The sequence below is a fragment of the Salvelinus sp. IW2-2015 genome, unplaced genomic scaffold (genome assembly GCF_002910315.2).
Source record: "Salvelinus sp. IW2-2015 unplaced genomic scaffold, ASM291031v2 Un_scaffold16433, whole genome shotgun sequence".
Taxonomy (NCBI): domain Eukaryota; kingdom Metazoa; phylum Chordata; class Actinopteri; order Salmoniformes; family Salmonidae; genus Salvelinus; species Salvelinus sp. IW2-2015.
The window spans coordinates 1-14,663 of NW_019957584.1; the positions used below are offsets into that span (position 1 = coordinate 1).

Genomic DNA, 14,663 nt, shown 5'->3' on the forward strand with positions numbered 1-14,663 from the left:
ACAGGCAACATACCGTAAAGTCTGTCTGTAAAGGGTACAAGTCTCATTTCTGAATCTCTTCTCCCTGTATTTCAAGGCTCACTGTAGAGAAATCACTCTCCCCCGGCTTCCATCCATGATATTGTCCTGATTGAGTATTCTCCCCTACATTTTAAATTTAAGTTGACACGATTATTCCCCTTTTGAATTATTTAGCACTCCACCTTCAGATCTTTCTCTCCAATCTCAGAGAAATTGTTCCCCGCTCAGATCTCGTGTCCAATCTTTGAGCAATTTCTCCTCTCGCTGAGCCTAAGTGTGGGTATGAGAGCTTGCGTCCCAAATCGCACTCTACTCCTTTTGTATAGTGCCATTCGGGATACACACAGAGACAGCAATGATAGTTAAGGGAGGACTTTTATCACTCGCCCAGCTTGGTAATTGGACGTGTTCAATGGTGTCGTGAAGCCATGCAGTAAGAGGAGTCGAAGGAGAGAGCCAGCCTTCATCCAGATGGGAGAATTAAAGTGAATTAACAGACCCAACATTCAGAGAACCCCTGTGGAGTAGAACACCCTCTGTGTGGCATTTAACAAAGCAGACCTGCATCAGCTCATCCAGTACTGATGGGGAGAGCGGCAGAATGAACTTGAATTTTGAGTCACCGATTGACATCAATGAATGATGTACGTGAAAGTCATTGTATGCGCTTATCTCGACTCTGAATCGACCCATAAGAGAGAGAAATATGATCATGACTACATTGGTATGTTACACGGGCAGGCATGTTATTTTCCTGATGGAGATGGTGAGTGGGCGTTTGACAAGGCGATGTGTGTAACAGCCGTGCTCTGGTCGACACTGCAGCTGATGAAATCCACTCTGTGGTCTATTGATCTGGCCTGCAGTTTGATTGATGTTGTCTTTAAAAATTCATTAGGTTGAGGCATGGGGGAGCTGCAGGGCAGCGGGTGCTCCTGTAGGGCATATTTGTCTATGTTTACAGAGCCACCAGCATTCACTCAGCAGCAGGAAAAGACACTAGGCCAAATGAGTCTGTGTGTTGTTGTGTTACTCTGTACCACACACACACGTGATTTGAAATCCCTGTAGTTTTGAAGTGCAAATGTTGCTCTATGCCCTCATCTCTGTGAAGTGCTTGGTGTGACTACGTTTGCTATTGATTCCTGCATGTACCTAGAGCTCTGCACTGCTGCTACCTGCACCCATAAATCACATGACGACTACAGGACAACGACCCCGGGGATTCACTCCCATCAACCCCTACATCCATTTAAACGTGTGGAGATACTACAGCGTCGGGTCAAACGTAGTAGTGCACTATGTAGGTTGCCATTTGGAATGCAGCCTACATGTTAGAGTGAGGCCACAGAGGAGCAGGCAGCACACAAAGAGTTAATGATCATCAGAACAGAGCAAGTCCCCCCTCATAGGGAAAACAGCAGGTTGATGAGTGGTGCCGTTTACTATCAAGACACGCTGTTAATTAAGACTGCATGCTTCAATTAGCTGGGTAGTGCTTAAAGGACTTAAAGGACGGGTTAGAGGGAGAGAATGGACTGTACGGCAGGGGAGGGAGAGGGGGAGAGAGTACTTGCTTCTAGTAAGAATGCTGCAGAGGGAAGCCTTGACTTGCACATGAAACTCTGCCTGCCTGGATGTTGGCTGTTTGAAGCAGGGCAATTAGAATTTGGGTACGGCTGTGCTCCTGCCTCAGCCCTGGATCTCGCCCACTCTGCTGTTCCAGAGTGGGAAGAGTTCACATAGACACACACCGCTCCACTCCAGCACAGAACTTGCTTGCTTCTGTGTGTGTACGCTCTTAGAAAAAAAGGGTTCTGGAATGGTTCTGCGGCTGTCCCCATAAGAGAACCCTTTTTGGTTTCAGGTAGAACTCTTTTGGGTTCCATGTGGAACTCTTTGTGGAAAGGGTTCTACGTGGAACCCAAAAGGGTTCTACTTGGAACCACAAGGGTTCTACTTGGAACCAAAAGGCGTTCTTCAAAGGGTTCTCCTATGTGGAAAGCCAAAGCCCTTTTTGGGAACCATAACAATAACCTTTTTTTCTGAGTGTTTGTGTGTGTGTGCTCTTACACAGCTAATAACTTACTAGAGTTTAGTATGAGAGACTCCTTCATTGAAGATGGATGATTGCATACAGTGTTCTCTAGAAGGCATTTGTAGCTCTGTTGAAGGGGGTGCTTGTGTGCGTGCACGACTCCAGTTGGATTGTGTGTGGAGGAGTGCATTTACACGTGTGTGTGTGTGTGTAAGAAGCGAGTGGTTTATGCGTAGAGTAGATTGCATGTGTATAAAAATGGGCCCCTGGCTTTCTAATCACCATATTATTTTCATTACTGGGTTCAATTGAAAAATGGCACCTCTGGTTGCATGCAGCAGGTTACATAACACAGTCATGTGAAAACCTGACAAAATCATTAGTTCTTCCTTGGAATTTGCATCACATCCCAGATATTCCCAAAGGAAATTTTTCAAAATGCTGGTTTTTCACCTGCAGAGATAAACAAAGAGATAAGCATGGCTTGTGTGTTTGTGGAGAGTTCCATCAGCCGGTGAGTCAGCAAGCCATCCAGCCAGTCAGTGAGAGGCTTATGGAATAATGAGTTCCCATTGTTCTGAAGCTTAGTCTTTTTAAAAATCGCTTTGGAACTATTTTCACAAGTATGTGTCACATTTTCACAACTCTTAGTACAAAATCAATAAAATGCAACTTAATGATATCTTTAATTTAGTAGTTTTAACTACCAGTTAATCCAATAGCAAACAATGCAAGATACGTGTTTCAAATCGCCCTTAGAAGTGCTGAAAGTAATATGCTAGAGTACTGTAAATTATAGTAGATTACACAGTTCACATTAGGTAATGCACTTACATTACCTAACAAAATGGACAGAAAATATATCATTTCCATAATATCCATCCGATGTGTGATCAATGAAGACATTCTCTACAATCATTTATGCAAAAACATTTTTAAAATCCATCAGATATAATTGCGACCTAGGTGTACTGTCTGTAAAAAATATATATGAATTAAATAAAACAAATTAAATGAAAAATAAATCAATGTTTAGCATGCATTAATTTGCATCAAGCCTGTCTTGAGCATTTGGCCATAAATTCTCATCCATATCACAGTGAATGTCCTCATTGTTCATGCACCCACCACTGCCCACTCCTGCTGGTTGGTCAGCACATGGCCACGACCACCACCCTGGGGTCTTCTATCAATTCTGAGGGTAAAACAAAGTGTACTGTCAATAGATCATGTTACAGTATTATTACAGTATGTTTTGTGAATTTGCATGCATTGCAATATGTCATTTACTGTAAATGTAATGGTTGAGCATAGTGCATATCCTGCAGACTTACCGTTTTTCTTGCTGAAATGTTCTCATGGTCAACGACAATGGCCCGGACGACGTCAGACACAACAGTTTCCTGCCGTCTGCTTCCCTCTCTCTGATGTTCACCTCTTAGATGTGGCCCATGCCCACCTTTGACGGGCCCCTTGTCCACGAGCTCTTTGATTTCTTCCTCTGCCTTGCTGTCTATTCTGCTCCATGTTGAAAGAAATATCAAGTGTTCACACACACCCTTTTAAATGGTGACCAAATGTGGTTACCACTATGTGGAATCAATTAGCAATAACAAGTAGTCATTACGTATGGTTATCATGTATCATACATGTCATTTAGATGTTTATACTTTACAAACACACTTTTCTGTAGTTCTCAAAATCCATATACAGTATAGTAGACAAACCAGTTTAAAATCTATAGGTTTACTTAGTGGTTACGTGATTAATCAGTAAGAGTAGTTGGATTAAGTGATGGTCAAGTGTATTTAAACAAATGAGAAGAGAATAATATGTATTGTGAGCATTGCATTGGGAAAGGCAATTACTTTATATGAAAGGTATTTCTGGATGAAACACGGATTAGGTGTGGTGAAAAAGTTACTGTGTGATTTTGTGTGTTGTACTTAAGTCAATTGAAAATGTGCTTAACGTTTTGAAAAAAACGGACTTTTTGATGATCTGTTTTGAGTTATGGGATGGACCATAAGTGTTAGACTTTCTTCAGGCTGGTCAGTGTGTGCATGTGTATCACCAAATGTTTATCCATCCCCTAGACTGTAATGGAAAACAGTAAAAACCTCTGAAACCTTTTACTGCAGCATAATGTAAATGATGATGAAATCTGGAAAAATGTCTGGATTTCAAATGGTACTGTAATTCCACTCCACAGATTACAGTACCGTACCGTATCTTTGGAGGGCAAAAACCTTTTGACCACTAGTGGGTGCATGGTATTGTTGTTTTGGGCTCATTAACATATTTTGAGGCGTGCCTTGTAGGAGGCCATATTCATTTGCACCTGTGAGTGAGAATGCTGTACCAATTTAACTCCTATGGTGGTTATAATACCCCATCAAGTGGCATGGTTGAGCAGTAAATGGTATTGTTTTTGTTAATTGTTTGTTTTTTCTTTTGATTTTTATTAACTTAAGCTGGATTGATTATTTATTGTTTATAATTTAAGTTTAAGTTTAACTGAATTTGATTTGACATTTTTACAACCAAATAAATGTACCTTAAATGGTTGAGCACTGCCAGTTTGGAAGCCTTTGTTAAGGCCTCTAGAAGTGCAAGCGATATAAAACGCCGCATATTTATTAACACGCTGTACTGTGTAAACACTTTACCGAGCAACCAACCTGCTTGAACCAATCCCTTGTAATTAAAGTAAAATACTGTGACATACAAACCCTTCCCCCCAATGAATTTAATTAGTTCTGATTACGGTAGCATTGACCTTTTTACCGTATAATAAAGTGCATTTTACGCTATTGGACTGTGTGTCATTAGACAGTGCTTGCTTTGATACCATATTTATATTACAGTAACTGTATTGTGATATTAAATACAGAACTTTACTTGCCACAAGCTGCCTGTAAATTACCATCAAATTCATGGTAATCCTTTTACAGTGTACTGTTGTCTTGTATTTTTGATAGGTAATTAGGGAAATCTAAGATAAAATGAGGGGGCACCCGGATTTGAACCAGGGACCTATTGATCTGCAGTCAATTGCTCTACCACTGAGCTATACCCCCTGTTGAAAGCTTGCTGCAAACAGAAGTGTTATCATTATGTTGTTGGTTTTAGGCCAGGGCCATGTGATTACAAATACCAGGCCAGTGCACCACCCTCTTTTCACTCTTTCAGGCTCAGGTCACTTCAGTGTGCTTCTCAGGACACAGAGTTCTCACAGAAAAAACAATCAGGTTGTTGTGGCTGAGTGGTTAAGGTGATGGACTAGAAAGCCAAAATTGACAAAATAAACGAAAGTAAAAAATGAAACACGAAATAACACAAAATAACAATGTGTGGGAGTGCAGGTTAGGTCATTTGTACATGTAGGTAGGGGTAAAGTGACGATGCATAGATAATAAACAGCAAGTAGCAGCAGTATAAAAACACATGAAGTGGCAAAAGACAGAAATAACTGCACAACTCTCATCTCCTTCCCCCTCACTCCCTACCTTTAACATCAGTGGTGTTCCCCTCAAAGTGGTACCCCATTTCACCACCCTAGGTGCTTCTCTCTCTCTCCGAAGTCCACACTCTGTCAATAGAGTCTCTGCTTCCTTCGGACGCCATCGTGCCAGGGTCTTCAAAAATCTAAACCCCAAGACCCAAACCAAGGTGGCAGTATACAATGCTGTTTGTTTCTCCACCCTGCATTATGTCTCAATGACCTGAACCCCATATTGGCGCCACATCAACATCTTGGAAGCCTTCGACATCAGGTGCCTCCAATGCATCTTTGGGATAACCTGGGAGGACAGACTATCCCATAATGAGATTTCGCCAACGCCAAGTCGACCTGTATCGAAGCAAGCATGGCTAAACGACACCTCTGTTGGCTTGGCCACGTAATCCGAATGCCTGAACACTGCCTCCCACGCCGAGTTCTTTACGGCCAACTGAGTGCAGCCAAATGCTCTGCGGGAGGTCAGACAAAAGGCCACAGCATGGACCCGCTGAAGGTCTGCAACAATCCCTCAAGCCTGGAAACCCTTGTACTCGACAGGTCCACCTGGCAGTCCACCTGTGCCAGGGAGGTTCAGCACCTGGAAGGTGCCATCCTATAGAAGAAAAGTGAGAAACGCACCCAGAGTCTCCAACGCGGAGCTGGAATCAAGGTTCTATCGGAATTCCAACATACGTGTCCCACCAGCAGCAGATTGTGCGGCTCCCGCAACGGCCTCCACAGCCACATGAAGTGGCATCAGGGCCAGAAGCGTTGATCCCGACCACCCCTACCCCCAATCACAAGAGGAGCATTTGTTATCATTGTCAACGAGAGACAGTGTGTGTGTGTGTGTTCTCATTGAACGTTTACCCATCCCTAGCAGACTAAACTCCACTCCATGGTGAAGGATGTTTATGATGAACTTCACCAACAGAGTGGAGCAGAGACCAGGCTTTGTGGAATCTAGCTCTGACAACATTGGTTAATTCTTTAAAAAATATATATTTAATGAAACACCTATGTTTGTCCTTTGTAGTTCTTGCCTTTCTTCGTTTGCTGAAATCCATATCTTTCCAATAAACGTTTGTCAAATACACCACTGACTTTTTGCTAATTTCTGTTTCTTGAAGATCAAATCAAATCGTATTAGTCACATGCGCCGAATACAACAGGTGTAGACCTTACAGTGAAATGCTTACTTACAAGCCCCTAACCAACAGTGCAGTTTAAAAAATATGGATAAGAAAAATAGATAAAAGTAACAAGTAATTAAAGAGCAGCAGTAAAAAATAACAATATTTACAGGGGGTGCCGGTACAGAGTCAATGTGCGGGGGCACTGGCTAGTTGAGGTAGTATGTACATGTAGGTAGAGTTAATTAAAGTGACTATGCATAGATGACAACAGAGAGTGGCAGTGGTGGGGAGGAGGGGGCAATGCAAATAGTCTGAGTCTTATGGCTTGGGGGTAGAATCTGTTTAGAAGCCTCTTGCATCTAGACTTGGCACTTACCGCTTACAGCGTGGTAGCAGAGAGAACAGTCTATGACTAGGGTGGCTGGAGTCTTTGACAATTTTTAGGGCCTTTGCCATCGCCTGGTATAGAGGTCCTGGATGGCAGGAAGCTTGGACCCAATGTACTGGGCCGTTCGCACTACCCTCTGTAGTGCCTTGCGGTCGGAGGCCGAGCAGTTGCCATACCAGGCAGTGATGCAAACAGTCAGGATGCTCTCGATGGTGCAGCTGTAGAACCTTTTGAGGATCTGAGGATCCTTGCCAAATCTTTTCAGTCTCCTGAGGAGGAATTAGGTTTTGTCAAAGCACTGCATGGCTACAGTGGCTCAGTTGGTAGAGCATGGCGCTTGCAACGCCAGGGTTGTGGGTTCATTCCCCACGGGGGGACCAGGATGAATATGTATGAACTTTCCAATTTGTAAGTCGCTCTGGATAAGAGCGTCTGCTAAATGACTTAAATGTAAATATACAGACGTGAGTGCTACGGATCGGTAGTCATTTAGGCAGGTTACCTTAGTGTTCTTGGGCACAGGCACTATGGTGGTTTGCTTAAAACATGTAGGTATTACAGACTCGGACAGGGAGAGGTTGAAAATGTCAGTGGAGACACTTGCTAGTTGGTCAGCGCATCCATGCAGTACACGTCCTGGTAATCCGTCTGGCCCTGCGGCCTTGGGAATGTTGACCTGTCTAAAGGTCTTACTCACATCAGCTGCAGAGAGTGTGATCACACAGTCTTCCGGTACAGCTGGTGCTCTCATGCATGTTTCAGTGTTATTTGCCTCGAAGCGAGCATAGAAGTAGTTTAGCTCGTCAGTAGACTTGTCACTGGGTAGCTCTCGGCTGTGCTTCCCTTTGTAGTCTGTAATGGTTTGCAGGCCCTGCCGCATCCGACGAGCGTCAGAGCCGGTGTAGTACGAATCGATCTTAGTCCTCTATTGATGCTTTGCCTGTTTGATGGTTCGTCGGAGGGCATAGCGGGATTTCTTATAAGCTTCCGGGTTAGAGTCCCGCTCCATGAAAGCGGCAGCTTTAGCCTTTAACTCAGTGTGGATGCTGCCTGTAATCCATTGCTTCAGGTCATCGATGCACTTAGTGATGATGCCAATGACAAATGTGGTGTACTCCTCAATGCCATTGGAGGAATCCCGGAACATATTCCAGTCTGTGCTAGCAAAACAGTCCTGTAGCTTAGCATCTGCTTCATCTGACCACTTTTTTATTGATCTAGTCACTGGTGCTTCCGGCTTGTAAGCAGGAATCAGGAGGATGAATTATGGTCAGATTTGCCAAATGGAGGGCGAGGGAGAGCTTTCTATGCATCTTTGTGCGTGGAGTGTAGGTGGTCCAGAGTTCTTTTCCCTCTGGTTGCACATTTAACATGCTGATAGAAATTTGGTAAAACTGATTTAAGTTTCCCTGCATTAAAGTCCACGGCTACTAAATCAAATCAAATTTTATTTGTCACATACACATGGTTAGCAGATGTTAATGCGAGTGTAGCGAAATGCTTGTGCTTCTAGTTCTAACCATGCAGTAATATCTAACAAGTAATCTTAACAATTTCACAACATCTACCTTATACACACAAGTGTAAAGGAATGAATAAGAATATGTACATAAAGATATATGAATGAGCGATGGCCGAACGGTATAGGCAAGATGCAGTAGATGGTATAGAGTACAGTATATACATATGAGATGAGTAATGTAGGGTATGTAAACATTATATAAAGTGGCATTGTTTAAAGTGGCTAGTAATACATTTATTACATACATTTTTCATTATTAAAGTGGCTAGAGATGAGTCAGTATGTTGGCAGCAGCCACTCAAAGTTAGTGATGGCCGTTTAACTTTTCTAGGACACAAGTTCCGCTAACGGAACCCCTCGACAACAGCAGCGCAGGAAATTCAAAAATATATTTTTTAAATATGTAACTTTCACACATTAACAAGTCCAATACAGCAAATGAAAGATAAACATCTTGTTAATCTACCCATCGTGTCCAATTTAAAAAATGCTTTACAGCGAAAACACAACATATGATTATGTTAGATCACCGCCAAGTCCAAAAAACACAGCCATTTTCCCAGACAAAGATAGGAGTCACAAAAAGCAGAAATAGAGATAAAATTAATCACTAACCTTTGATGATCTTAATCAGATAACACTCATAGGACATCATGTTACACAATACATGTATGTTTTGTTCGATAATGTGCATATTTATATCCAAAAATCTCAGTTTACATTGGCGCCATGTTCAGAAATGCCTCCAAAATATCCGGAGAAATTGCAGAGAGCCACATCAAATAACAGAAATACTCATCATAAACTTTGATGAAAGATACATGTTTTACATAGAATTAAAGATACACTTGTTCTTAATGCAACCACTGTGTCAGATTTCAAAAAAACTTTACGGAAAAAGCAAATCATGCAATAATCTGAGACGGCGCTCAGATAGAAACGAAATTTCTCCGCCATGTTGGAGTCAACAGAAATACGAAATTACATTACAAATATTCCCTTACCTCTGATGATCTTCATCAGAATGCACTCCCAGGAATCCTAGTTCCACAATAAATTGTTGTTTTGTTCGATAATGTCCATTATTTATGTCTAAGCAGCTACTTTTGTCAGCACGTTTAGTACACATATCCAAACGCTCGTGCAGGTCAAGGCGAACGTCGGACGAAAACTTCAAAAAGTTATATTACAGGTCGAATAAACTTGTCAAACTAAGTATAGAATCAATCTTTAGGATGTTGTTATCATAAATATTCAATAACGTTCCAACCGGAGAATTCCTTTGTGTCTATAGAAGTAATGGAACGCAAGTCGATATCATGTGGAATGCGCGTGACCAGGACCTGGCTCTCTGCCAGACCACTGACTCATTCCCCTCTTATTCAGCTCCACATCACAGTAGAGGCTTCATTCAAGGTTCTACAGACTGTTGACATCTAGTGGAAGCCGTAGGAAGTGCAAACAGATCCATTTAATAGACGATGAGTTGAAAATCGACCAACCTTCAGAGTGTTTTCTATCCAATAGTAATAATAATATGCATATATTAGCATCTGGGACAGAGTAGGAGGCAGTTCACTCTGGGCACGTTATTCATCCAAAGTGAAAATGCTGACCCCTATCCCTAAAAAGTTTTAACAGTCTGATGGCCTTGAGATAGAAGCTGTTTTTCAGTCTCTCGGCCCCCGCTTTGATGCACCTGTACTGACCTCGCCTTCTGGATGATAGTGGGGTGAACAGGCAGTGGCTCGGGTGGTTGTTGTCCTTGATTATCTTTTTGGCCTTCCTGTGACATCGGGTGGTGCAGCTGTCCTGGAGGGCAGGTAGTTTGCCCTTGGTGATGCGTTGTGCAGACCTCACTACCCTCTGGAGAGCCTTAAGGTTGTGGGCGGAGCAGTTGCCGTACCAGGCGGTGATACAGCCCGACAGGATGCTCTCGATTGTGCATCTGTAAAAGTTTGTGAGTGTCTTTGGTGACAAGCCAAATTTCTTCAGCTTCCTGAGGTTGAAGAAGCGCTGCTGCGCCTTCTTCACCACGCTGTCTGTGAGGGTGGACCATTTCAGTTTGTCCGTGATGTGTACGCTGAGAAACTTAAAACTTTCCACCTTCTCCACTACTGTGCCGTCGATGTGGATAGGGGGCTGCTCCATCTACTGTTTCCTGAAGTTCACGATCATCTCCTTTGTTTTGTTGATGTTGAGTGTGAGGTTATTTTCCTGACACCACACTCCGAGGGCCCTCACCTCGTCCCTGTAGGCCGTCTCGCCGTTGTTGGTAATCAAGCCTACCACTGTAGTGTTGTCTACAAACTTGATGATTGAGTTGGAGGCGTGCATGCCCACGCAGTCATGGGTGAACAGGGAGTACAGGAGAGGGCTGAGAACGCACCCTTGTGGTGCCCCAGTGTTGAGGATCAGCGGGGTGGAGATGTTGTTTCCTACCCTCACCACCTGGGAGCGGCCCGTCAGGAAGTCCAGAACCCAGTTGCACAGGGCGGCGTCGAGACCCACTGTCGCGAGCTTAGTGACGAGTTTGGAGGGTACTATGTTGTTAAATGCTGAGGTGTAATCAATGAACAGCATTCTTACATAGGTATTCCTCTTGTCCAGATGGGTTAGGGCAGTGTGCAGTGTGATTGCGATTGCGTCGTCTGTGGACCTATTGGGCGGTAAGCAAATTGGAGTGGGTCTAGGGTGTCAGGTAGGGTGGAGGTGATAGGGTCCTTGACTAGTCTCTCAAAGCACTTCATGATGACGGAAGTGAGTGCTACGGGGTCATTTAGCTCAGTTACCTTAGCTTTCTTGGKAACAGGAACAATGGTGGCCCTCTTGAAGCATGTGGGAACAGCAGACTCGGATAAGGATTGATTGAATATGTCCGTAAACACACCACTAGGAGCGCTGGGTGAGCGTTTTAATGTTTGCTTTTGGTGAATACAGCTCATTCAATGCTATCAGGAGATTTCATCTCGCATAAGTCACGTCAAACTACCCCAACAAGTAGCACTTACTGCATTATATATACAAGTCAATGCTAGTGTTCGGGTACCAATTGTGACAGGTTTGGTAGGGAAAAGGCCACAGTTGGAGTTCTCTGGTARAGACTACTTACTGGTTTGGTCGAGAAAAGGCCACAGTCGTAGAGCTCTGGTAAATACGACTTATTGCTTTCTCCACAATGCCCATCTTTACTGGAGCCCATTCATTTAGTTGGTAGTCCTCCAAGGAGAAAAAAAATTGTTGTCGTCGGGTGGCCATCAACAGCTACCACAACAAAAGCACTTACTGCAAACAAAATTGATCAATGCTTTTGTTAGGGTTGCTATTGTGACATGCAGGTACACATAAAAAGTATTTGCTGTAATTCTTCCTACTGCCACAACAGAAAACCCTAACAAAGCATTGACTGGTTTTGTCTGCAGTAAGTGCTTTTGTTGGGTATCTGTTAATGGCCATTCGACAACAAGCATTCTGTGGTGCTTTTTCTGAACGTGGTTTTTCTCCTAGCTTCACATTAAAGTAACCTTAATGGAAGCATACATTTTTTGCTGGAAGAATAAGTGCTTCTCTTTTGGGGTAGCCATAACTGTGTTTTGCCACTAGGCTCTGCTCTTGCGTACCAAAAAAGACTACATGAACTGCTTTCTTGTGTTACCTGCTTTATTTCTACCTAATACACACTACTTTTTCATACAGCATGAATAGATTCTCTATTGAATTACAGCTACTAATTTTTTAATGTGTACTGCATGTCACAATAGCTACCTAACAAAAGCATTGACTGGTTTTGTCTGCAGTAAGTGCTTTTTGTTGTGGTGCTGTTAATGGCCACCCGACGACAACTATTTTTTTTGATTCTTCTCCTTGGAGGACTAGCAACTAAATTAATGGGCTCCAGTAAAGATGGGCATGTGGGAGAAAGCAATAAGTTGTATTTACCAGAGCTCTACGACTGTGGCCTTTTCTCGACCAAACCAGTAAGTAGTCTCTACCAGAGAACTCCAACTGTGGCCTTTTCCCTACCAAACCTGTCACAATTGGTACCGAACACTAGCATTGACTTGTATATATAATGCAGTAAGTGCTACCTGTTGGGTAGTTTGACGTGACTTTAGCGGCTTAAAATCACCTGATTGTCAGTATTATCCTTTTTTTGGCAATTGAAAGATTACTTAAAACTAAAGCCTTATTTAAATCCATAGCTAATAAGTGCTTTTCTTTGGGGTAGCCAGAACTGTGTTTTGCCACTAGGCTCTGCTTCTGAACATCCTGATTCTACTTCAACTTGAGCACCTTTATTTTATCAGGCACAGAAGTGCTGTTAATTAGGGTCTAATTCTGCATTGATTACAGCAGCTACTTTTTAGTCAGACTGTACATCTACCTACAAGCACAACAGCAACCCTAACAAAAGATTGACTGGTTTTGTCTGCAGTAGTGCTTTGTTGGGGTATCTGTTAATGGCCATCGACAACAAGCATCTGTGTTGCTTTTCTGAACGTGTTTTTCTCCTAGCTTCACATTAAAGTTACCTTAAATGGAAGCAAATATTGCTGGAAGAATAAGTGCTTCTCTTTGGGTAGCCATAACTGTGTTTTGCCACTAGGCTCTGCTCTTGCTACCAAGAAAGACTACATAACTGCTTTCTGTGTTACTTGTTATTCTACCTTCACACACTTCTTTTCAACAGATGTAGATTCTCTATTGAATTACAGCACTAATTTAATGTGTACCTGCATGTCACAAAGCACCCAACAAAAGCATTGACTGGTTTTGTCTGCAGTAAGTGCTTTATGTTGGGGTATCTGTTAATGGCCATTCGACAACAAGCATTCTGTGGTGTTCGGAACATGGTTTTCTCCTAGCTTCACATTAAAGTTACCTTAAATGGAAGCATACATTTTTTGCTGGAAGAATAAGTGCTTCTCTTTGGGTAGCCATAACTGTGTTTGCCACTGGCTCTGCTCTTGAATCCAAGAAAGACTACATAAACTGCTTTCATGAGTTAGTGCTTATTTCTACTAATCACACTCTGCTTTTTCATACAGCATGAATAGATTCTCTATGGAATTACAGCAAATACTTTATTGTGTACCTGCATGTCACAAATAGCAACCCTAACAAAAGCATGATCATTTTGTTTGCAGTAAGTGCTTTTGTTGTGGTAGCTGTTGATGGCCACCGACGACAAACATTTTTTTTTTCCTTGGAGGACTACCAACTAAATGAATGGGCTCCAGTAAAGATGGGCATTGTGGAGAAAGCAATAAGTCGTATTTACCAGAGCTCTACGACTGTGGCCTTTTCTCGACCAAACCAGTAAGTAGTCTTTACCAGAGAACTCCAACTGTGGCCTTTTCCCTACCAAACCTGTCACAATTGTACCCGAACACTAGCATTGACTTGTATATATAATGCAGTAAGTGCTACTTGTTGGGGTAGTTTGACGTGACTTTAGCTTAAAATCACCTGATTGTCAGTATTATCCTTTTTGGCAAATGAAAGTTACTTAAAACTAAAGCGTTATTTAAATCCATAGCTAATAAGTGCTTTTCTTTGGGGTAGCCTAACTGTGTTTTTGCACTAGGCTCTGCTCTTGAACATGCTGAATCTACTTCAACTTGAGCACCTTTCTTTTATCAGCACAGAAAGGCTATTAAGTTGGGTTGAATTCTGCATTGAATTACAGAACCTACTTTAATGAGTCTACATGTACCTACACGTCACAACAGCAACCCAACAAAAGCATTGACTGGTTTTGTCTGCAGTAAGTGCTTTTTGTTGGGGTATCTGTTAATGGCCATTCGACAACAAGCATTCTGTGGCACTTTTCTGAACTGATTATCTCCTAGCTTCACATTAAAGTTACCTTAAATGGAAGCATACATTTTTGCTGGAAGAATAAGTGCTTCTCTTGGGGTAGTTAACTGTGTTTTGCACTTGGCTCTGCTCTTGAATACAAAGAAAGACTACATAAACTGCTTTCATGAGTTAGGTGCTTTATTTCTACCTAATCACACTCGCTTTTTTCATACAGCATGAATAGATTCTCTATT

The 14,663-nt window shown here is 42.4% G+C and overlaps 1 non-coding gene across 1 annotated transcript; it reads right to left on the reverse strand.

The window, feature by feature from the left end:
- Positions 1-5,067: 5,067 nt before the first annotated feature.
- On the reverse strand, positions 5,068-5,139 carry trnac-gca (transfer RNA cysteine (anticodon GCA)). The gene has a single exon. It is a non-coding gene; the product is annotated as a tRNA-Cys (tRNA).
- Positions 5,140-14,663: the final 9,524 nt, after the last annotated feature.